Source organism: Bactrocera tryoni, chromosome 1 (assembly GCF_016617805.1).
Source record: "Bactrocera tryoni isolate S06 chromosome 1, CSIRO_BtryS06_freeze2, whole genome shotgun sequence".
Lineage (NCBI taxonomy): Eukaryota > Metazoa > Arthropoda > Insecta > Diptera > Tephritidae > Bactrocera > Bactrocera tryoni.
Window position 1 is genome coordinate 66459307 of NC_052499.1, and position 26223 is coordinate 66485529.

At 37.4% G+C, this 26223-nt stretch overlaps 1 protein-coding gene and 1 long non-coding RNA gene across 2 annotated transcripts in view; one reads left to right on the top strand and one right to left on the bottom strand.

Moving 5' to 3' along the window:
- LOC120767003 lies at positions 1-26062 on the top strand. The gene is made up of 3 exons (XR_005704636.1): positions 1-443; positions 25377-25597; positions 26035-26062. It is a non-coding gene; the product is annotated as an uncharacterized LOC120767003 (long non-coding RNA).
- The window catches only part of LOC120767000 (mucin-5AC), a 105347-nt gene that overhangs the window by 26341 nt on the left and 52783 nt on the right, over positions 1-26223 (bottom strand). The window lies entirely within an intron of this gene.

Sequence of the window (26223 nt, forward strand, 5' to 3'; positions counted from 1 at the left end):
CACAAACAACAACAAATAAATAAAGCACATATAAAAATTTATATTACACGCGACGGCATTGACGACGAGACAAATAGAATTTTGCTGCCATTCATTGCTCCCCGGCACGTAATACTATTCAGGCTAACCACACAAAAAATTTCATATCCCGTCGTCGTCGTAGTCGTCATCGGCGGCGACATTCGACGTTCTCATCGTTGCCATCAGCATACAAAAAAGATCTCTGCAATAACAGCCAAATACTCGATTAATGTATACAACAACAGAAGGGAGAACCGACCGACCGACCAGCCAGTCAACCAACCAACCAAACAACACACAACAACAGCACAACAACATGACAGCAGCAGCCGTAAACAGTACAAACACACACGTAATCACATACATACATGCACAATCAACGTTATAAGAACGGTGTGGTAAAAAGGAAGTGACGAAAAAAGGTACGTAAATATGTATAGATTTGTTGTATATGAAACGAGGTGAAATGAAATGAAATAAAAGAAACATTCAGTCAACATATTCGGTATCCGTATTCGTACGTGTGGTGCGCCATACACGTAAAATCACTTAGTCCAGAGAGCAACGGCAAACACACAAGCTAACACCGATAAACACGCATACAAACATATGTAGATACACTCGTTTAGCTGAAAGCATGCAACAGCAGAAGCATGAAGCAGCAGTGCGCGGCAGTGTCAGTGGCAACACCAAATGCGAACCGACTAACGCAAAAATAGTAACAACATTATTTAATAGTAACAACAGTGCGACATGGCTTAAGCATATCAACAGAGCGCGCGCACAAAAAGCGATGGCGTTGCCAGATGGGTAATTTAGCGCGTGATGTTAAATTATTAAAAACCTAATGTATTCTTAAAAAGTACGTGAATGGTTATCGTCCCTGCTAGAATCATGAAAAAATGTTGATAAATGAAAAAGTAATTAACGTTTTTTTTTAATTTTTCCCCATGTTTTTTTTTACATAAATTTTGTCATAACATTGACAAATAGTAGGGACGATAGCCTGGCGTTTTGTGAACATTAAAAAAAAAATTAAGCAAATCGATTGAGTAGTTCGACCGAAATCATGTCCGCCAGTTTAAAAAAGTGCGTTTGGAGAAAAACGCGTTTAAAGTTTAAGGTGTGCACTCCGAGCGCTCCGAACGTCAAGCGGTATTATTTTTGGACCATTTTCGAAACCTTCCAATGGTAAAGTAGGTTTCTACATTAACTATAAGGGTATAAGGGAACAGAAAATGCAAATATTTTTTTTTTTTGAAAAAAGATTACCCTACTGACCGCTTAATTTAATTTCGGTATTATTTCTATCAATAATAAACATGCATAAGTATACAGTACCTGTCCAATAAATTACGAACGAACAAAAAAATTATCCGGAGTTCTAACTTTAATCATTAATAAAAACATAAATATTTGGCGTATTTAAAAAAAAAAATATTTTTTATATGCTATATACATTAAACTTAAATTATCATATTTTTGTATTGAATCATATTCAATATTATTAAATTATATTGAAAATATTAAATTTTTGTTTTCGTTCGTAATTTATTGGACAAGTACTGTATAATAGAAAAAATCATCTACCAGCCCTTAACACCAAGAATTCACTGCGACCACCAATCTGGCAACGGTGCGCCGGTTAAATCGACTATACCAAAAAATGAGTTGAATGTTGGCAAAGAATTCACAAAAATGTTAAAAAGCGAAATGTACTATGAGCAAGTATGCATGTGTATGTGCGGCTCATACACATTTCTCACGTGCAACAACAGCAAAAGCAAAAAACACACGCTGTTGTTGGTTATTGTTCTGGCATGGAAATGATGTTAGACGTATTGCAATGAGATTAATGCCCTGTGTTTGCGTTCGCCTCTCAATGCGTTTCGACTGCGAGCCTCTCTTCGCCGCTACCGCTCCGGCATGACATGTATGTGTGTGTGTGAGTGTGTATGTATGTATGTAAATGGGCGCATACTTAGAGCTCAAATAGCAAAGGTTTGTTGTCAGTGATTCCGGTTTTTTGATATTTGCTGTTAACGCTGCTAATCAAACTCGGCTAGATGTGTGTCTAAACAGGTAAAAATCTGTACTTATGTAGATGTTTGTGTGTGCAGTTACTAAAAGCTAACACGAAGGAGTGGCGTGTGTGTGTCTGTGTGTAGACAACGGTGTGTAGACAACGGTAGAAGCATTTCACAACAGTTTAGAACTAAACTTCGATGAGTTGTACGTGCTGAAATAACTTTCTGTTCATCAATATTACAGTTAACATGAATGAAAGTCAGGGCAAGTCGCTAGAGATTAAGAGAAAGGAGAGCATGTGTACATACCTACTTATGCTGTGTGTGGTGTACATTTCTGAAGTGGTAAAGTTATATTATTCTTTTGCCGCTAGGTTAAATATACTCATAGAAAAACATTGTGAGAGTCAAACAAACAACACTAAAGTGTATATCAAATAATTTGAGAGGCACTGATGAAGATAGAGAGAGAGTCTGCTGCCGAAAGTGACGACGACCACGACGACGACGACGACGTTGTGTCGCTGAGAATGGTGATGTGTGGTGGAGGCTGGTGATTATGGTAAACGATAAGAAACAACCCTTGACAATTTCACGGAGTATAAACATGAATCACGTCGGCAAGGGGGGAGGAGGAGGAAGTAGCACTCAACGAAAATCAACCAGCATTGCCGCGCTGCACTACTTTTGGATAGCAAGAAATGTCAAAAAATAGAAGAAATCAGACAAAAATAGGACACATGGATAACCAATAATTTTTTGGTATACGGAAATAAGTTAGTGTAATGTGAAAATGGAGAGTTGGTTTCCTTGCATGAACTGATTTTTGATTTGGGTCTTTTATTTCTAACGACGGCAAACTATTAAAACTTTTATAAACAAAGAACAGAAGAGGAAAAACACTTTTGCTGCCCAAGAAACTTATGCATAAATTGATAATGTCACAAGCAATATGTGGGAGTCAGAGAAAGCGGACGGAAGGAGTCAAAACATAAACAAAAAAGGTTGCTTTTGTTACAGTTTGGTGTTTCATTTTAATCGATCGAAAATCCGATATAAGAAACTAAATTTGGAGTAGCAACAACGGAAATGGATAGAAAGGCTGTCACTAAATCGGAAATATACAACCAAAAAATTTAAAATTCAAAAAAAAAAAATGTTAAAAATTCAAAAACAATAAAAATACAAAAAAACAAATATGTAAGTATTTGTAAACACATTAAATATAAAATCAAACAACAGGCGAATAACACAAACAAAACTAGGGCTCGGCAGTCAGGCAGCACTTCAATTAATTTAACGACTTGAAGTCGCGCAAGCGAGTGTTTTATTGACCCACACTGTTCATGGCCCACGTATTGGCAATAGATATGCGCGATTTTATCGGAAATTAAATAAACATGTTTATTGAATAATTTTATGCGTTAAATCGAGCGTGAGAACTAAGCGCACACGGTAAAGAAAAATGTGTGAAGAAAGGAAGAACGAGCAACAAATAAAGATTTGGTGGCAGATACAATTATCACGTAGCTAGCTAACTCAGGAAGAACGGAAGGCAGCAAAAGCGAAAAAAATAAAATAAAATCAGTGCCTCAAGCAAGTATCTTTCAATAGCTACATATTCACAGGCGCGTACACACCTTCTTTTCTTTCCGTCTGAATGACGGGCTGTGTGTCAACAAGCTCGGTAACAACACTAACAACACAGCACTCGTGTGTATCTAAACAACAGCAAAAGCAAAAGCCAGAGCATTCGATAGACAATCGCATGAATATGCATACGAGGAGTATATAATATGGTGGTTTCTTGCGGTGGAGCATCAAGCGATTTGCTTGCTCATCGCGCGACACTGTCAAGTGAGTTGTATGTGTGCGCTCAGACGTAACCACACCATCTATTTAACAGCACAACAAATCTGTCGATGCCATCTCGCCGAAATGTCAGCAAGTTAGACACGAGAGAGCGTTTCGTGGGTCGTCAAAAGGTACAACAACAAATAAGAACGGAATAAAGATATGCACAAATGACAGCGGGAACAATGGCAAATAGGCGAATCGGTGTAATCAGCCGTTGTAGCGTGTAACATACTGGTTTCGCAGGTGTGTAGAACATAAGAAACACTTTTTCTACATTGGCAGAGATTAAAGTAGAGAAGATGTGTTAACTAATTTTTCATGTCAGTATCTTAGAAGATCAAAGAAACAAAGTAAGTATGGAACGGCATTAAATTCGTTTGGACTTGGTCGTCCATTCTAATAAGTAATCTTATTCTATGGCAGAATGAGGGTCGATCATAATTTCTGTAATTCTTCGTCATCATCTGTAATATGACATCGTTTTGGGTCAATACAAGTGTGTCAACGATTTTTTTCTATTTGTTTAAGGCCTCAGCTGAAATAGTCTTTGGTTTCTTCAGTGGATTTATAGGCACAATCGTCTCATGGCGCATTCCACGGAGCGGATATTTAAATTCAGAAAAACGGATATTTAAATTCAAAAAAAAGGATATTTAAATTCAGAAAAAAGGAAGAAAAAGTTATAGCATGCCAAAATTTCCTATTACTAGTTTTGTTGTAATGACAGAGAATTTTGAGAACTGCTCCCTAGTTGACAGGCTTATCGAGCAAAAAAATAAAAATCCAAGAGTCGAACAATAAGTTAGGTTAGGTTGGATTAAGAGGTCGAACTGACTTTGGAAAGCGAAGAACGCCGTTCCGATGCGGTACCTAAAAACTCCAATATACTGGATCATAAGACCATTACAAATCGACGAAGCGCTTTGAGCCTCCCACAAATTTGTTGTTTCGTTTATTTCTTCTGGTTTCCCGAAGGTAGGACTACTGAAATGTTTCAGTCTCAGTCGTGCAAAAGCATGGACAATGGAGGAGAAAGTGACTGAACGTCTCCAGCTAATTCTCCTCCATACAATAGCAAGTAAATTAAGCGAGCTCTTGCTTTCTTTCTAATGCTAATACGAAAATTTTCGAGCAGACCCTTCGACCCTCTCAGACATTTATACAAAATCGAAAATGCGTCGGACAAATATGTACATATATAGTATTAAGTTTTAAATCACATAGAAGATCTTAAAAAAAATCGAATCTGACGAATTATTTCGAGCTCGATTTGATAAATTGTAATTCCTAATAAAGGTTAATATAATTATACAAAAAAGTTGGGAATGCGTTATTTTAGTTGTGAATTCGATTAATTTCACAGAAAAAGATCAAGCACCTGACCACACTTTTAGAGAGGAAAATCTATTTTAAGAAATATATTCTCACCCTTCCAAGCACTATTGAAATACCAACACACTAAAAATGTTGTAATCGATATGTCGATAACATCCCCTCCCAACTGACCACTGCGTGATAGATGCTCTGCAATTGTTCTTCCAAGAGTATTCACCACAAACTCGTTCAATTGGCGAATTTCAAGTAAATACATATCGATAAAGCAAAAATACGCGCAAACAATGAATTCAACAAAAGCGGCAACAATAGCAGCAACAACGCATCAGCAAGCAATGCATAGTTAATGGAAAATACGGTTATAGGCACAGGTAGGGCCAGAGAAGTGGTCAACATTCGCAGAGTCAGCAAGTCCGACAGAAGGATAGTGTTGAAGGACTTCAGGAGCCGATTGCCAACATTACGGAATACACACACGTGCTCAAACACAACTGCCGTTGGAAACTGTTGAAAATGACTATTGAAATTTGCGCCTCACACCTTAACCGCGACCCACTCATGCCAGCGAGTGAGCAAGCATTGTGTGCTTAGTCAGCCAACTAGTCAGCAGCCGCGCCGCGGCAGGGCGTATGCACAAATACACACACTCACTCACTCACTTAGTAGGACAGACAAAATCAAGATGGCGTGCAGAGCGCTTTTTTGCCGACTTTGTGGGGGAAAAATCTTTTCTTCTAGAACGCATTGTGTCTGCGGCAGAGTATGTTTGGGGGCGAGTTGTGTTGTTTTTCGTTGGCTTGCCAGCCACGTACGACAAATATGCCAGCCAGGATGTCACAGTGCCGCTGCCTCCGACAACAACATCAGCAGCTGTTGATGCATGTTATTAAGCAAACTTTTCCTTTGTCGCGCATTGCGTTGTTCTCCTTTGCCGTTAGCAGCAGGCAGGCTCTGGCTCTTGATCTGACTCCATTCCTCTGCTTTCGCATGCATGTTTCGTGTGGTTTTTGTGTATCTATCTATTAAAAAAGTGAATTTTTTTTTCGCATATGTCAAATACATTTGTAAGTTTGAAGGAGTGTTGGGCGGCTATTGGAGTGCAGCAACGTCAGTGGTTCTGATAGTACGTGCTCTGTGGTCGATAATGTTCGCGTTGATTATGCCGTCGCAGCATAAAGCAACTCATACACATACCCACATTCATTAGAAAGTACAGTGAAAAAGTGATGCTTTAGATGGTGGTGGGTGGTGGGGAATGGTTGGTCGGTATCGCCGATATCGGATCACTATACCACATAGCTGTCGATGTTGGTTGGTTGACCAACCAATCTGGGTAAGATTATCTCGGAGGGTATATTCTTCTTTTTCTTTACTATTAATTGGAGATTCCAAGTGCAGCCAGGTCTTTCTCTACCTGGTCTTTCAAACGGAGTGAAGGTATTCCTCTTCCTCTGCTTCCCCCGGCGGGTACTGCGTCGAATACTCTTAGAGGTGGTGTATTTTCATCCATTCGGCTGACATGACCTAGCCAGCATAGCCGCTGTCTCTTAATTTACTGAACTATGTCAATGTTGCCAATGCGCAAAGTACGATAGATCTACTGCAGAACCTCATCAGATGTTGTCATCGTCCATGCCTCTGCACCGTATGGCAGAACGGGGTTGATGAGTGACTTGTGCAGTTTGGTCTTTGTTCGTCGATAGAGTATTTTACTTCTCAATTGCTGTATCAGTCCGAAGTAGCATCTGTTGGCAATAGTTATTCTGCGTTGGATTTCGAGGCTGACGTTGTTGTTAGTTTTAACGCTGGTTTCAATACGTATATAGACAAAATTATTTACGACTTCGAAGTTATTACAGTTAACAGTGACTTGGGAGCCAAGTCGCGAGTGCGACGACTGTTTGTTTGGTGACAGGAGATATTTCGTCTTACCTTCGCTCACTACCCAACCCCTTTGCAACGCTTCCTTATCCAGTCTGGAGAAAGCTAAAGGTATATTAGGGAAAAATTATTTGTGACTGTCTAAGTTTTCAATTTTGTTTTTCAAGACTTGTACTTAATTACTTATGGTCGCCAGGTGGCGCTATGGAAAACAATTATTTTATTTATGAAAAATAAAACTTGACTAGGAGAAAGGTGAACAGAATAGTAATATTTTGATCATTTCTGCTTAAGAAGGCATTAAATATAAAAAAAAACAATCAGGGTTGCATTTATATTGCTTGGAGACCACCTGTTACAGTAAAGTGTTATAAGTTTTTGAAGTCTATACAAATTATGAGATATTTAGATTGAGGCGCACTTCATAACCGCTGCCACGAAATATATGAATGAACAAATGTGCAATTGAATGAAAGTGTACTCAAACGGGGGACACATGCACCTGGTCATAAATAATTCACGTAAATGTAAGGAATATTTTCAATAAATCCAATGGGGCGCAATAAAGCGGCACACGGCAACAGGAGAGTGAGTGAGCGCACCAAATTGAATTGAACCCGGAATTGAGCACTAAAAACCGAAAGAAGAATTGCTGCCAAGAGCAAGAGTATACCCATCTCATACTCATACATACATACATACACAAAAATATCATACATTTGTAAGCATTATGATTCGTAAGCAGCACGTTTCGCAGCATTGTAAGCATGGTATAGAGATTGTAAATACATTTATAGGCGCGCGCGGATGTACGGCTCAGTGAAAAACTGGTGCATCTGTTGCAACAAGACATTGATGAATAAAATAGCGACAGTTGCTGACAAAACGAGCAACGCGAGGCAGATAAAAGTGACGTGGAGTGATTTTGTTGCATGGATACACATTTTTACAAACTTATAGATGTATGTTATGGTGCACGAATTGAGGATTTGTTGCAAGTTGTGCCTGCCCTTTAAAACAATAACTAAAAATAAATCTTTAGAAAATTTACGCGCAAACGAACGACTACTTGTGCGATGACATTTGAATTGTGACAACGCGCATACACAAATATATGTATATATACATGACATTATAAAGTGGAACAAGAAAAAACGTTAACTTTGGTTGCACTCAAAATTTAATAGCCTTCACAAATAAAAAATTTTACACGCAAAAACTTGTTTTAAAACGGTCAGTTTGTATGACAGCTATATAATATAGTGGTCCTTTCTCAGTAATTTGTTTAGATATTATACCATTGCCTCAGATACTAATCCACGCCAAATTTCGTGGAGATAACTTCTAAAATAAAAAAGTTTTCCATACACTTCACTTTGTATGACAGCTATATGCTATAGTGGTTCTACTTGAATAATTTGTTCAGATATTGTAGCATTGCCTCAGATAATAATCCATACCAAATTTCATGAAGATAACTTTTAAAATAAAAAAGTTTTCTATACAAGGACCTGATTTTGACCGTTCACTTTGTATGACAGCTATATGCTATAGTGGTTCTACTTGAATAATTTGTTCAGATATTGTAGCATTGCCTCAGATAATAATCCATACCAAATTTCGTGAAGATAACTTTTAAAATAAAAAAGTTTTCCATACAAGGACCTGATTTTGACCGTTCACTTTGTATGACAGCTATATGCTATAGTGGTTCTACTTGAATAATTTGTTCAGATATTGTAGCATTGCCTCAGATAACAATCCATGCCAAATTTCATGAAGATAACTTCTAAAATAAAAAAGTTTTCCATATAAGGACTTGATTTTTATCGATCAGTTTGTATGACAGCTATATGCTATAGTGATCCGATAACGGTGATTCCGACAAATAAGGAACATTTTGGAGAGAAAAGGGCGTGTGCAAGATTTCAGATTGATATCTCCAAAACTGAGTTATTAATTCTCGTATATTACTACTGGAAATATATCCTGTTCAGGGTATAAAAAGAAAAATGCAACGACAATGGAAAACTAAAAACACTTCCTGCCAGTACACGAACTTCCCTGAACGGCTGAGCCAACAAGACCGCCACCCCCACGAAAAGCATGCAACAGCTTCTAGCTCATAAATAAAATACTTCCACTCACACTCGATGCATTTATTGACATTAAGTCATTGCAGACTTACATAAATGCCAGGCAGATGGAGAGGAGGAAGCGCACAGCCAGCCGGGTGGTGAAATGAAAATGTGCCAGGCAAAAAAAAAAACACAACAACAAAAAATGAGGGCATAAGAAAATACATAATAATAAAATGCATAAAGCGACGATAGGAAGAAAGGGAATTTCTAAGTAAGGAAACGAGAGCGAAAAGGAAACAACTTTTTAGAGCGCACTTAATTGAGTTCAAGTTCGATAGGGAGCCTTTACAAGCAAATACCCACATTGAGATACATAAAAAGTAGATAATAATGCCAGCAGGCATTGAGACACAACACTTACAAAACCGAAAACGGGAGCCAAAAGGAATGTGCGCACTTCGATGTGGCAATATGTGAGTGAGAGGGGGGTGTTGATTTTTAGCTCTTACCGTTAAAGTGCTCTATGAAAGCCTGAAACAGTAATAATATACATATGTACCTATCTAAAAAGGTATAAGTTGCAATGGCATTGAAATTAGGTTAGTTGGAAATCGATGCACGTGGCTGGGGGTGCGCCGCTGTTTGCAGGTGGCAACACTCTACGAACCACAGGTACATCACTGAGTGTCGTTTGGTCATCATCCTCGTTCAATATATTGTATGTAAAGTTGTGCTCCTTTACAGGTGAGGTTGTGCTGTCAACGTTGGTCACTATGCAACAGTGTTTCGATGAAATGGAAAATAATTGTCAACATGTCACAAATGTTGGTGATTAATTGATCATTTGTGGCATGAGTAGCTAAGTATGTGTATATGTTAGGGGTAAATTAGTGTTCAATGATTGACATATGCACTAAAAGCATTTATAAAAGATGATATCGAAGGTCTGTGTGATATGCGTACATACATACATATTTAGGTACTTACATAAGTAGAACTAAAGTGCGCAAGTGTAACATAATAATGACATGTTGCTAATACTTTTTTGTAGAAATGACTAATACCATAATCAATCGGTTTTTTTTTGTTTTTGGAACTCATTGAATACAGCTTAGACGGCACTGTTAAAGGGATTGGGGTGCAATAGCTGTTTCTGTTTTTGCTTTTTTATAGAACGATTGGCATTAAAGAGCAAAGTGGGCGCTATTATGAACAAGTTTGAATAAATGAACAGATGATTACAGACATTCATATCTTCTTCTTCCTCTTTACTGGCGTAGACACCGTTTACGCGGTTATAGCCGACTTAACAACAGCGCGTCAGTCGTTTCTTCTTTTCGCAAGGTGGCGCCAATTGCGATGCCACGTCATTCTCCACCTAGTCTTTCGAACGGAGTGGAGGTTTCCTCTTGCTCTGCTTCCCTCGACGAGTATCGCGTAGAATATTTTCAGAGCTAGAGCATTTTCGTCCATTCGGACAACATGTCTTAGCCAGCGTAACCGTTGTCTTTTAATTCGCTAAACTACTATATGTCAATGAAGTCGTATATCTCATAAAGCTCATCGTTCCATCGAATACGGTATTCGCCGTGGCCAATGTGCAAAGGACCATAAATCTTCCGCAGAACCTTTCTCTCGAAAACTCGTAACATCGACTCATCAGATTTTGTCTTCGTTCCTGCCTCTGCACCCTATAGCAGAACGGAATAATGACTGACTTATAGAGTTTGGTCTTTGTTCGTCGAGAGAGGACTTTAGTTCTCAATTGCCTATTCAGTCCGAAGTAGCACCTGTTGGCAAGAGCTATTCTGCGTTGGATTTCGAGGCTGACATTATTGTTGCCGTTGATACTGGTTCCAAGATAGACGAAATTATCTACGATTTCGAAGTTATGACTGTCAACAGTGCCGTGGGAGCCAAGTCTTAAAAGACTGTGCCTTCTCTTTTCAGCTCTGCAGCTCGAATTATTTTCTCCAAGAGCAGAGTGAAGAAGTCGTACGAAAGGGAGTCGCCTTTTCTGAAACCTCATTTGGTATCGAACGGCTCGGAGAGGTTCTTCCCGATCCTGACGGAGCTTTTGGTATTGCTCAACGTCAGCTTACACAGCCGCATTAGTTTTGCGGGGATAGCAAATTCAGACATCGCGGCATAAAGGCAGCTCTCTTTCGTGCTGTTAAAAGTAGCTTTGAAATCGACGAAGAAGTGGTGTATTCCCTTTTCACGGGTCTTTTCCAAGATTTAGGGCATGGTGAATATCTAGTCAGAAGATAACTTTGAAGATAATAATAACAGAGTTTCCCCCCTACCAATGATGAATTGCCGGAAGCTTTCGTGTCACGTCGCTCTAGATAAATATATTTGAGAAGGTCATGTGACAATCTCAAAACAATCGGTCCAGTCGGTGAGGAAAATTCCTTTGAAGAATTAAGATTTTTCATTATTTCGATTTTTAGGCCACTTGTGTAAATAAAAAAATATGTTTTGGGAAGCCGTCAAAAACGAAATTTGAAATTTGTCAATCATAACCTATATTCAACTCGGAAATTTTTTTTATAGTTTTGGTATAATTTTAAGCAGACAAATCTTACTCAACGAAGCAGGAGAAAATTATTTTTCGGAGGTTCTTCTAGAAATCGGCTACGGGATCTAGGGAATCCAAAACTTTTCAAATTGATCATGGGTTATTGTAAAAAATTTTTTATTCTTTTTATTAAACAAAAAAAAAATCACGAAAAAACTGGATTTTCCTGACATGCAAGTTATATCAGATAACCCTTTAAATATCACTTTCAGGCCTAGAAACATGATTAAATTTGTAGTTAATAAATTTACTATTAATGCGATTATTTTAGTTCACTTTGGAGACCGCTTTTAACTTGATTAAATTCATACGGGACAAAAATAAAGCACAATCCAGAAAATGAGAAGAAGATATATTATTCTGAACAGTTCTATAATTTGAACTTAAACTTTCACTTTCATAAATAGCTGACAATGTAGGTAACCATTAACATCAAATTGTCTCACAATTCCAACATTGCGCTCCGAACATTCATTGAATACCCCAAACGTTTATTTTCTTCTTACAGTGGTCGCTCCATTTGCTACCGAAAAACAACCTTGCATTAACAAAATAACTATAATTAACTTGATTAGATGCGTCAAAGGCAAAATAACACATTAAATAACACCTTGAATGCAGCTACCGGAATTATACTGCCGGCATACATACACACATACGTGTGTAGCTAAGCACAACGTGGCTCTAAGGGCTGTCAAAAGCGAAATGCCACACAAACAAATAAGCGGCGACGTCCAACAGTTATCGAACATCAATAAATAGCCAACGCATTTCGAGTAGAACGACCGACAACTAATGTCATGCAGACACACAAAACAAAAACAACTACTGTCAACGCACCGATGTTTACTTAGTATTTCTCATTTTTTCCGGTGCTTCATGGCAATAATGTATGTAAATTCATTTATAAGCATTACGAGTGTGTGAAAAATATAGGCTAATGCATAAACGAGTAGGTAGGTAACGTAAGGGAAGGCGTGCGCTGCAGGCGATGTGCATAAATACATAAATGTGTGCGTGTGTGTAGGTGGGGCGAAGATGGTCGGACGGTCGACCGGCAGCACGTGTGCATAAATTACCAGGCTCCATGCACCACTTGGGAGCATTTATTTGCCTACACACTAAACACCGGCGAGTAGACAGGCGCTCGCTCACACACACACACACACACACATGCGCTTAGAATGTGTACAGTGAGTAAAAATATGTTAAATAAACACTTACTATCGAGCCGGCACATATTTAAATGGGAGGGAAGTGCGGTGGGGCAACAGCTTGGTTTGCCATTAAAATAACATTCGATGCATAAATAAACAGTTAAACAATTGTATAATTTATATTGTGACGGCAAACAGCGAATGCTCAAAGCCAGATTGCTTTGTGTGTGTGTGAGTATGTATAGTATATGAGTATGTGGTTCGTGTGGCTTCGGTCAATATGATTGTTTGGTTATTATTTTGAAAAATTTTCATATAAATAATTGCTTTATAAGTGTTTGACGTGGCCGCATTGGCTGTTTGCCACGCTTTTAGTAGAAATTGGTAGAGAAAAGTATTGTATATTTCCGGCTTTCAAGCACCTTAGCACTGTACTCGAGTATAAGCGTGACATTTCGAAGGTGAATCAAGCATAATTAGTAGCTGAGATTTCAAGCTGATTGCAGTTACTGCCTCCTGCACCATTCACCAAAGCCTGAAGCACTCGAATCACCTGAGTAATGTAAGCGATCTGAGTTTGGTGAAACATTTACATTGACATTACAGTGACATTTAAATGTTGTATGCATATTGGTAGCCACTCTTCGGTAGCAAAACTTTGCTCTTTACCGTGAACTTCGGAGTCGACCGCAAAAGTGTTATCGTCCTACAATTGTAGTGCCTACAAATTATTTGCAGCAACGCACGCCTGCTTGATTTCATATAAATAAAGATAAAAATCGATTTGGCGAGACAAGCCCCAGACCCCGTAGTAGGTGGCATTGCTTGCCGCTTGTGACAATTGTCGCATTAATGGCCATGAAAGGGGTGATTTGAAAATAATTGACTTTACATGGTATTTTAGCGCATTGTGGTGAATGGCGAGTAATTTTATTGGTTTATTTTATTTAGAAAACAATGTTATTTTTGGAGGCGGTTTAAAATTAAGCAACGCCACGACCAGAAATCTTCTATTTGCTGAAGGAAATTAATTTTTAGTCAGTCAGTCGGTCAGTTTGTATGTCAGCTATTTGTTATATGTAGTAGTTCGATCTGAACAATTTCATCGGAGATTGTGCCGTTGCTTTGGAAAATAATCCATGTCGAATTTCGAGAAGGAATCTTCTGAAATAAAAAAAGTTTTACATGAAAGAATTTCATTTTTATCGTTTATTTTATTGTATGGCAGCTAAATGCTATAGTAGCCCGATCTGAACAATTTGTTCGGAGACTGTGCCTTTACCTTGCACAATTCCACGCCAAATTTCGTGAAGATTTCCTGTCAAATAAAAAAAAATTTCATAACGGGATTTTCAATAGGGATGCTACAAAAGTAAACCGATAGGGACAGTAAATGACGTCATATTTTTTCTCCGCTCTTTTGACATTTCTCTTCAGTTAGGTTTGTCATTTCATCATGGAAAGATATACTATAAGATACAACAAGTCGAAATTATTAAAAATTACTACCGAAATTCGGAGTCAGTGGCTTCATTTTTAAGAGCGCTTTGTCCAATTTATGGGCGTCATAATCGTCCTGTCAGATCAACAATTGGGCGGTTAGTAGAAAAATTTGAATCCGCAGTGAGACAAAGTAGTGTCGAGAATATTGCTGCCGCTAGCGCATCAATTGAGGAAGACCCAAATAAGTCTCTCTATCACATGCCGTTCTCAAGCGTTGGTGGGCATCTCTGTGACGTTGTTGCGGAGAATATTGCGAAAAGATCTTGGCTTACATCTTTACAAGATCAAATTGACGCAAGAACTGAAGCCGCTTGACCACCAGAATTGTTGTATGTTCGTGAATTGGGCTGAGCAACAACTTGAAAATGATCCGGATTTTCATCGAAAAATCATGTTCAGCGATGAGACTCATTTCGGGTTGAATGGCAAAATATGCGTTATTGGTCAGGCAATCCACACGTACTCCATGAGTCACTACCGCATTCCGAAATAATTACGGTTTGGTGCGTTTTATCGAACGGCGGCGTCATTGGGCCGTACTTCTTCCGTGATGATCAAAACCGGCACGTTACTGTGAATTGGGAATCCCTACCGCTTAATGATAACCGAATATTTTCGGTCCGAATTGGATGATATGAACTTGGACAAAATATGGATGCAACAGGACGGCGGTACAAGTCACACAGCGAATGTCACAATCGATTTATTGAAAACCAAGTTTGGCGAACGTGTTATCTCACGAAATGGCCCAGTCAATTGGACGCCGTTAGACTATTTCCTGTGGGGCTACGTCCAGTCTATATTGAAAAATTTGTCATTTCTTCTAAAATATTTGGCTTGCATAAAAAAGTAGCAAGAACATTACTAAAAAAAAATTAAATCAATTCTTTCTAAAAAAATTCTTATAAAATATTTGTATATACATACATACATATATTTTTTTTAATAAAAATAATTTTTTTTTGCGAAAAAAATTCTCGTCTAAACAATGTTTTTTTTTAATATCAAAAAAAAATAAAATATCAAATTTTAATATAACAAAAATAATTTTCGCCCAGGCGTGCAGTTAAGTTAGCTATAAACTTAAACTTTACGGTATTACATTCAAAGCTTCGAATTTGCAGCTGATAAAATGCACAAAATAAAATGCATTCTACAGAGCCATTGAAAAAAACAAATCTAAAAAAAAATCAACACGAAAAAGCTTTATTGTAACCAATTGAACTTGGCGACAAAAACTAGAGCGAGAAGCAGACAGGCAGGCAAGGCAGACACAGACATCACAACCAGCAAAAGAGTACCACGACTGCCATCGGGGGGCACGACCGTTGTCGCCGTTGCAGCGACGATGACTTATAGAATTATATTGCAACTTTTATGCATTAAAATATTATATTGAGAGGGAGGAGTATGTGTTAGGCGAAACGAGTGCGTGTGTGCACGATGAAGTTCAATAAGTTGAGTTGCCTGTTGTTGTTATTGTTGAGTGTTGCTACTTTTTGCAAATGCAATCGGGTATGAGTAGTCAGTTAATGGCGGCAAATGCGTTTCCTGCATCATCGCCAACAACAACAGCAATAACGATAATTGCGAAAACAACAACAACAATAAGTACATGTAAAGTCAAGCAGAGGCGAACGAAATCAAACCAAACCGAGCCAATACAAACAATAAATTACCATGCCACAAAGTGGCTGCTTTATGTATTTGTTATTGTCATTGCCCTCCACAGCGTTGGCGACATTTACATTTCAATTTTGCATACAACCACACACCACCCTCCAGACATGAGCACATGTATGGTAGTTGTGGCTCAACATATTGGCGCTCTTTCGGTGTGACAATGGGTCTACTGCCTTGGCTTTGCCACATGACCATGGACGAATGTGCGATGCAAGTAAGTTTGTGTGTGTGAGTGTGAATGTGGGAGAGATGCAAACCAGCTGTCCAGCGTTGCTACTCATTTGAACTGCATTTGTGTCGGCATAACTGTATGTGTACTTGCAGGCCTGTGCCCTGTCGGAATGCTAATTGGCGATACTTTATTTTAAAAAATCAGAAATTTCAAAAAAATTGAGGTTCTTTTCAAGTGGTGAATAATTTAGACCTCGAATATTGCCATTTCATTTTAGATTTTTTGTCTAACGGTGCAATATCACACGATCTTGGTGGCCGCCAATCGACGGGCGCTAAACGTGAAATTATCTGTTCACCGATGTATTCGCTCAATAAATCCGTTGATTGATGCGATGTGTGGGAAATGGCGCCGTCTTGTTTAAACTAATACGCCGCGATCACCAGTTTCAATTTCAGACATCAACTTGGTTATAATAGCGCGATAACGGTCGCCATTGACGTTTATGCTCTCACCGGCATAAGTTTTTAAGAAATATGGACCGATGATTCCTTCGCCCCACAAATCACACCAAACCGTTCATTTTTTCGGGAAGAAATGGCAGCTCTTGAATAGCTTCAGGTTGCTCTTCGTCCCAAATGCGGCAATTTTGTTTGTTTACATACCCATTGAGTCAGAAATGGGCCTCATCGATGAACAAAATCGAAAACATCGGATCTCATTGAACCTTTCAAGAGACCGAGCGGCTTCAGTTCTTGCACAAGTTGTATTTTGTACGCTTTCAATTAAAGATTTCGCCATAAAATGCGCTAACTCGTTCCACATGTCAGTCCGAGTTGCTGCAAACGGCACAGCATCGATTCCCCACGGTCTTCGTTTACATTCTCAGCTACGGATGCTATATTTTCTTTATTGCGTGCTGGACGTGGTATATAGTATTCGGTCGAATATTATCCAATAATTAATGCTGGGTCTCAAGATGGGTGATGGTGTTGCAAATAGCACACTCAATAGGCCCATTATGTTGATCATAACTTGAGCGAAGCACGCGAAACACATTCTTTACAGTTGAACGATTTGTAATGATGAAATGCCAAACAATACTGAACAAAAATAACATGACAGCTTGACACATGTGCGATCTGTCAAAAAAGGAGAGTCAGCTATATTAGATATATTATACTCACAGTTAAGTAAATCACGAACTAACTTTTGCTCACATGGAAGTACATAAAAGATTTGTAATGTCCAAGTATCTATGCTATGAATTTCCCGCAGGGTATGTATGTAAATATATGTAAATACAAATACAAAATATGACTGCATTTATGCGCAACAACAAATTAAACTGTCTGCTGCACTAACTGTAAAATACTTTTATGTGATTTGAGCCGCAAACAAGCAACACAGGCACATACACACACACATGCCGATGCACTCATCCAAATCCACCAATGCATGCGAGTTGATGCATTCTATGTGTGTGTATGTATGTAAGTGGGCTTGTACTCTTCCATTCTCTGTTTGTCTATCATCGTCATCACGGTGTTCCAGTTCGTTGACTCTTCTACAACAACTACTACAACCGTTCTAGTAATGACAGCAGGTACCATAATGTTTGGGCAAACCCTATCACGATTTCGAAAGGGGTGAGCGGTGGACGAACTCCGGCTCACACTCTGCGCGTCTGCAAAAATGTTGTCGGTCTTTTTTGGATTATCGCATTGGAAGTTATGTAAAATGGTTAACTGTGTTTTTTAGTGACACATGAAATAGATTTTATTGGCAACACTTCGCTTTTTGATTGCACGAAAATTATTTTTAATTTCATATTTTTATGCTCACAGTTAAGTTTATGGTGAAGTATGAGAAATAAAGAGAAATTATATGAAAAATGGAAGCCGAAAATGTCGAATTGTTAAATTTGAATATAAAAATGATTCATTAGTAAAAAAAACAAGGAACATTGGAGGAAGATCGAAAGTGAAAATATTGAAAGAAATTCGGGATCCTGCATTTTAAAAACAATTTTTTATAAGCAATCGATTTTTTAGCCTTTTTTTGATTTTTATTAGATTGTTTTTAGTATTTTTTTCAACCTCAGTGTGATAAGTCATCGAGTTCCTGACTTTCCGGCCTGAAATCTTAAATGAAAACTACAAAATTCTCATCAGTAAAATAATATTTTCCGACATAAAAATCATTTTCGAAAGGTCTGAAAGTTCTCAAGAAATACTGACAGCATTTTGTATCATCAATGCTAAAGATTAGATCGCAATGTACCCAGTACGATTCAGCTTCAGATATCGTCTATAAACTCTATCGTATTATTGTGGACGAACCGAGAAATTGAAAGTATGATATAGCAATAAAATTTATACCGCAAAATGCTATCAAATTTTCGGACGATCGGAGACCTAATATAAAGAGAGAATCGAGCAATGAAAAGTATGATATAGCGGTATATATTATTGAACATGCTTCCACCAAATCTTCGGACGATCAGATATCTACTATAAAGTTTTTGACTTTGCTGCGACTTTGCGAGTCTCAACTTATTGCCTTCACCACTCACGATAGACAAAAGGTGTGTCCGCACATTCACCTGTAGTTCGTTTATAGAAACTTTTCCAATCTGAAACGCAGCATGTCTCTCATCACAGCGACAATCTAGACACTGATCGACGCTGTTGACGACAATTCACCTTATATGATGAACGATAGTCACGTGATCTGGAAGACAATGGGCAATGTTAGACAAATCAAGGTATGGTGTGATGATAAGAGCAAAAGTGTAGTTATCACATAGCAAAGTACGTACAGTAATTACGTTGCAAACATTAACACTTAGACAAAAAAAAAAGAAAAAAAAACACGCAGACACACACACATACACATACACATACACAAAACATAATGCTATAATAAATACATATGAGACGACAGACGTCACAGAGCGGAGCCGCCAGACCACAAAAGCATATACGAGCATGTGGATACATTTTAATCACTGTGCAACGGCAGTCGGTGTCTGTCGCTCCGCCGTTAATTGCTTTTGATGCGCCAAATGTGTTGTTATTGTTGTTGTCTGTATTGAGTTTTGCACTTATTATTTTTTCACGCTACTCATGTGGGAATCACATGTGGAAATCGCGGATGAAGTAATGCTGGTGCTCTCCAAGTCGGTATGGTGTGAGGGAATTTCCCTTTGTGCCAAAAGCTTTGCTGGTTAATGATGCTTCAACGTTGTCTCAAGTGTTGTGATTTTCGCATCTTAATAGGACTTTTAATTTGCTCACTTACATTTTGCATATTTTTGTAGGCTGTGCGCTTCGATTCACCCATGTGACAAGGCGGCGACAATGTTGGAGCGGACAAATGGTGTGTGTAATAATTAGCATGGATTCCACGATTGTTTTCACACAATGTCGATTTATACAATATTATTCGCTAATTTACGTTTTATGATATTTTTTTCATTTTACTCGATTTTTTTTGTTTTTTGAGTTCATAAAAATTCAAAATTTTTGTGTGAAAGCATTGATCGCCGGCTTGTTGGAAATTACCATGACCCTTCTTTAAATGTACTTTATAGACTTAGCACATTTATTGAACCCCATGATTGCCTAGCCGATACCATTGGTTTAGTTCATGTTTTTGTTGCTTTTCTCTCTTAATTCAGTTACTGTTTTTATCAAAAACTATTTTTCGGAGATTAGTTTCTAATTTGACTTTCCTTTTTGGACTTTTTCTTGGAGATACGATGAATTATAACTTTCTGTAGTTTTACTAATCAAGAAAGTCAGTTCCTTTGTTAGGACTTTAAAATGGAAACCTCATTAAACCTCCTAATCAGTCTTGAAGTCTTTATCCATGTAAAAAGTACAGATGAGTACGATCTTGGCGTAGATCTACATTTTCCATCCTTTCTTTTTCTGCCGGTAGGATTTTTAAAATATCTAAAATTTTGTGCAGGTAGTGGTATAGGGGGGTTTAGTACAGGCCGCCTGCGAGTGGTACATCCTGGTTAACCTTAAATGGCTTTGCTTCTTTACCAACTCTTGGGACTTTAGATTCGATATAAACTATGATTAAGAAAACATTTAACATTTCACATACAATCGAGGAAGGTATAGAATGGAAGTAGTCGCTGGCCGTATACTCGAGATTACTGATGTGATGATTAGACTGGTTTGGGTGATTGTCCATAGCCAAATTGGAAACTGCAAACTGATAAGTTCTCTGAACCAGACCCAGAAGTCATCGTTAGAGGTCTAGTGCGCTCTTCGCTCCCAGCAAAGTTCACCTTTCAATGGTTGGAAAAGTTTAAAATGGTGACAATATTGAAAATTTTACCGGATGCCAGTTGAACAAGCTGCTTGGAAGAAGCTGAGAGTTGCTAAAATACCTATGATCTCATACTTCCAGGTGAAATAGCGGAAATGTAGTAAAGCAGCTGGGCAGATTTGTGACAGATTCGAGGTACATTGTCGAGGAGTAAGTATTCAATTTCATGAGTTATTGGCTGGACTCACAAAGGATTGTATATAGTAGTCTAAGAGTGATCAACTTGAAATCTTCGGGGATCAGCCATCAAACCGTTGATTTAATAGGATCGTGAAAAGGCCAGCAAAAAGTTACACCCGTGATCGGAAAAGGAAACGTTATATAGATAAGCCTAAGGCCGATAAGTCTCAACATATAGCGTTTAGAACTGTTTAACTAACAAACTACACAATCCATTCCAGAAAATAAGTTGTCTATACTAAACCTATTAGTGTCATTACTTAACGGCAGTCATTGCTCCAACTCCACCTCGAGCTTTACGAGCGCTATGTGAACGAATGCAACTGGCAACAATAACCGATTGCAATATATACAGACAAAATTACGACAGCTTAAGATGTGTGAAGTGTGGATACCGGTGCATTTCAATCGATTGGATATTTTATGACCACAAAATAATGCAAGTAGTTAGTCAGACAACCACAGACACATTGAAGACGCTGAACCAACACATAAATTATTCAAAAGTAAAAATAAATGCGACGATATAAGCGCTTGTGGTTACTACTATAAGCGTACAGACAGCTATATTATGAAGCGGGGGCACGTTCACTGCTGGCATTCCCAACAAATGGGTGTGTCTGGCAAACAAGGCCGGGCGTCTGCTGCTACTGCCACTGCAACAGCAACGTTTGTTTGAGGCACGACGATGAGGTTGCACGAAACGAAATTACTATAATTACAGGCTGCTGAGCGGGGACGAGGGCGATGTGTAAGTATCCACAAGTAGTCATAGATCGGAAAAGCTGACTGTAATCAAACCGTTGGAAATTCTAGCTGCAGCAAAACGATTGAAATGCAATGCAATGTGTAAGTTGCAAGCTGCAAAATTGATAATTGCAACATAATTGACACTATGAAGAGCCGACGACGGCCAACGGGCAGGAGCCGACGCCTATGAGCAGGCATTTTGACAGCAAGGTAGACAGCGAGCGGCTAATTTAGAGAGTACTTATAGTTTATATACGAGTCTAGCGTGAGCTTGATTCTATGTTTGTGGGTATGTGTGTATATATGTGTATGAAGTTGGCGATAACATGCCAAAGCGTAATTTAGTTTTGACCTCTGTGATTAGCTGGAACTCCTAGATACAAAAACACACAGAATTACATGTACGTATGTATGTGTAATCTTATTTACTCAATTTTATGGAATTTTGAAAACGCAATTTGAGGAAAATCAGACTGTTGAACTCGATTTAATGTGAAAGGAGATTTATCGATAAAAATGACATGATATACATATGTATGTTCATAGCTAAACTGATAATATGCAAATATTATAATAATTCTAAAAATAAACTGGGCAAAAATCGCATGACAATATATGTATGTAATCTTCAAGCGAACGTCTGTGTGTGCAAAATCTTACGAATCTTGTACAAAAAAAAACTTTAAGGCGAGTAAAAATAAAATAAAAAACCGTTGAGGGACCGTAAAAAACGTTCTTCGAAGAGAACTGTAAATCAACTTTTCGAAAATATTTGTTTTCTGGTCACCAGATATTAAAATAATACTTTATTCCATCTTATGACTAGTTTATAACCACTATGGATCGAGAAAGCTGTTATTCTGATAGTTACTAATGAATCGTATCTAATTTGAAAGGTCTAAAATTATATATAGTATAGTCCAAAACTTCAAATTATTAAATATCAAACGTAAAATATAATCGTCATCGCCTTAGATAACGATCCATGCTGAATTTCGCGAAAATATCTCGTCAAATTAAAAAGTTTTCCATCTACCAAGGTGGTTATCGGGTTATGTGATTATTAAATTAAAAATAACCTCTGTGCTCCGTGAACATCCTATGTATGGTTATTTGCTTATTTTTACACAAACAGCTGTTCATTGTTTACAATTCTAGTTCAATGTAATTCCTACTCATAAAATGCCTAAACAAAGTTTAAAAAGCAAAATAATCGAATTTAAAATAAGTTCTGCTATTCAGGAAATGGACTTTATTGAAGGTATATGCTTATTAAGTAATCCGAATTTTAAGGGTTCAAAAAATTCTTTGTATAAATAATAATTTTTTATTATTATTGATGATTTTTGATGCTTTGTGATGCTTTTTATTTCGATTTTAATTTGCTGATTGTAAACAAAAAACAGCTGTTAATAGCAGATTTTCCAATAAGAAAATCTAAATGGAAATGCCATTCGCTTAGTTTTATTTATTTTTTGTGCTGCCAATTAGTAAAATTCCAACGACTTTCTAACACTGGAAATAAGCAAACAACCACATAATCTGTAAACAAGGGTCTAGGTTGGTCAAAGTTGGTTATTTTGTCATACCGCATTTTGTTGTTGTTTACTTAATCACATAACCACATAACCATATAACCCGATAACCACCTTATCGTGAACAGCCTAATAGTAGTCCTACAAATGAGCAGCTTTTTTGAGAGAAAATAAATTACGCAAATTGCAGATAGACGGACAGACGGCTACATTTACGCAGCTCTTAAAAAAACTTAATCCACTTTGTTCAGCGTATAACAATGATATTAACTGGAACAGTAAACAAAAGGCTGTTACAGAAGGTTCTAGATGAGCTAAAAAGACTCTTACCTGTACGAGAGATCGCGCCAAAGAAAACATCTCTTTCGCTCTCTGCGAGTACTAAGCTTAACGAAAATTCTGTCAGGCTTTCATAACCTGTCATTGAATCATTCTCAAGTTATGGGCCTCAAAGTGACGCTATCTTTTTGTTTTGTTAGAGTGAAAGTGAATTTCGTGTTTTGATAAAAACCTTTGAGGGGGAAAAACACATCGTTTTTGCAAAGCAACGAGTTGATAAGCGTTACACCAAATCCTTGCTTTAAAGAGTATCTGTCAACGGTAAATTATCGCCGTACAACGAGAGGGAGAGCCTCCTACTACCTTTGAGGCTTGAGTAAGCAAATTTAGACTTTTGTGTAAACGTTCATATCAATGAGAGCTCTTCCAACAAAAACAACTCTACATTTTGCGGTTATGTAGTGCTAATATAGTAACTACCACCCTACAGGGTGTAATTCGATATCAGCAAAAACACTAGTATATAAATTCCCTAAAGCAAGAGGAAGGAAAAATTAACTAATACATGAAGTACAGACAATAGAAACAATAGTACGGCGAAATACTCCCGAGGGGGTGCCAAACTTGCGTCTACGTGCTGTATGTACATATGTATATGTATGTAAGAATCAACAGTTGGCCAAATCATAAATCACTTTTTGTACAACTTTTAGCACAATTTGTTGGTGTGTGCAGTGGGGATAAACCAAGTCTTAATGAAATGCTGACTAAAGAAGTTCGCTCTTAAAAGCAACCGACAGAAATGACTTCGGGGCAGACAAGTCTGCGCCATGCCACGTTGGCTGTTGAAGTTTCATACAGCTGTGTGTGTTTCGGTGCCCTAGGAAGAGTTTAACTTTTACTTTGTCTTGGCAGAACACCTGCTGGCTTGCAAAATTGTTATTTTTTAATTAATTAATATTTTTTGAAACGCAATTAGTTGGGTTAAAGTTGGATAGTTGTTTCGTATTAATAATTGTTTCTTTCGGTTTACAAATACGATGTAATTATGAGGTATTATGAATGGAGTTAGGACATTCATTCATAATTTTTGTTGTATTTATAAAGCTATCAGACAAATTCAAAAATTCTGGGAAAATTAATTTGTGCGAAGAGTAGTTAAGTTAAACTGGTTTATGGGTCGAGCGTCGAAATTTATTCAAGAGCATGGCAAAAGCTATAGCAAGCAAAAGCTGAAATTAAATGCTCATAAGTATATCCAAATTCATATATATATATGTAAATATATATATACAAATACATATACATATATATATATATGAGTGTGCATGTGTTATAAAACAGAAATGCCAATAATTAAAATCTTTGCAGGCAAAAGATCAAAAGAATTTTATGAAAGGATATTAAGAAAGAAGCTGAGCGATTTAACTGTGCGTCGCCAAGGGAAACACAAATAAATACCGACTCATTATGACAAAAATGTATATACATACATATATATATAAATACATACGTTACTACGTTTATTGAGACTTATGAAGGGGTTTTCAATATGTATGAATGTTCGGCGGCTGCTGCTGTCTGTGCTTCTGCTGAAGGAGAGCCTATTCGTTAACTTTTGGCAGAGTATTTTAAGAGTACCGGCATATTAAAGCTTTGCTTATAGGGTCTAGTCAACTAAAAATATTGCCAAGTTGAGTTTATCGCATGAAACTGCTGGTATGTCTGTATTAGCTAAGCTTGAAGTCATCATAACCTCAATTATAGGATATAGGTTAAATGACTTCATCATAAATCATAAGATCCAATTTTCAATTTGCATTTTATTGTCCAATTTTAGACAAAAGAAAGTCCATAAAGTGAAAAAAGTGCGTAAATCATTCCGTTACCAAATCTGCACAAATTATTTTTAGGAATAAATTATTATTCTTTAAAGTAAATCTACAAAAAACCATCGAAAATGTATGTTTTTTCTTTATTTTTTAAGGACCACTCTAATAAAAACACTCCACTTATGAACTGCCTCAGTCACACAGGAGAATATTTGATACTGATATTACTGAAGTCCTTGTGAACCCATTCCTCGTACGATAACTAAAATTGTCCAAGCACCGATTTGTGCCAAATGTCAACCCCTTTATATTTGCTAAGCGAAAGAAATTGAATACTTCGCATTTAGATATCAAAGCGACACTAAAACTCAAAAAGGTAAGAGAACATTAATTTGCAGATGATAAAAAATTACATAAAAACAATTAAGGAAGTGCTAAGTTCGGCTGCAACCGAAAATTTTAATACTCTAAGAACTTGCAAGAATTAAAACCAAATTACGTATATATACATATATCTATATAATACAAACAAAGACTGATATATTCGACAAAATGTTTGATAGAAAAACGAAAATCATTATATTTAGTATGTGGGGGTTGGGTCCGATCCGATTTTATCTATTTTTGCCAATACTACATGCTATGAATTTGCCATATAATAATCAAATGTTCCCTGAGTTTCATTAAGGGGTTCTACCAGTGTGACACTTTCAAAAAAAAAATTCTTAATTTTTGATATTTTTCAAGGATCGTAGTTTATTGTATAGAAAATATATTTAAGTTTAATAAACATTTTGAATTTTTTTGTTTCAGCTACTCATTCGATCGGAATCATGCCAGCAGTTGAAGCACTTTTTTTCGGCACTTTCGCAGACAGCACATAACTCCGTTATTTTTCAATATTTTTGTAAAAAAAAAAATGTGAATATAGCTAAAAATATACTTTATTACGTCCATAGAACGTCAAAACGTTCAATCTAGTACTTTCTTATAAAAAAATTC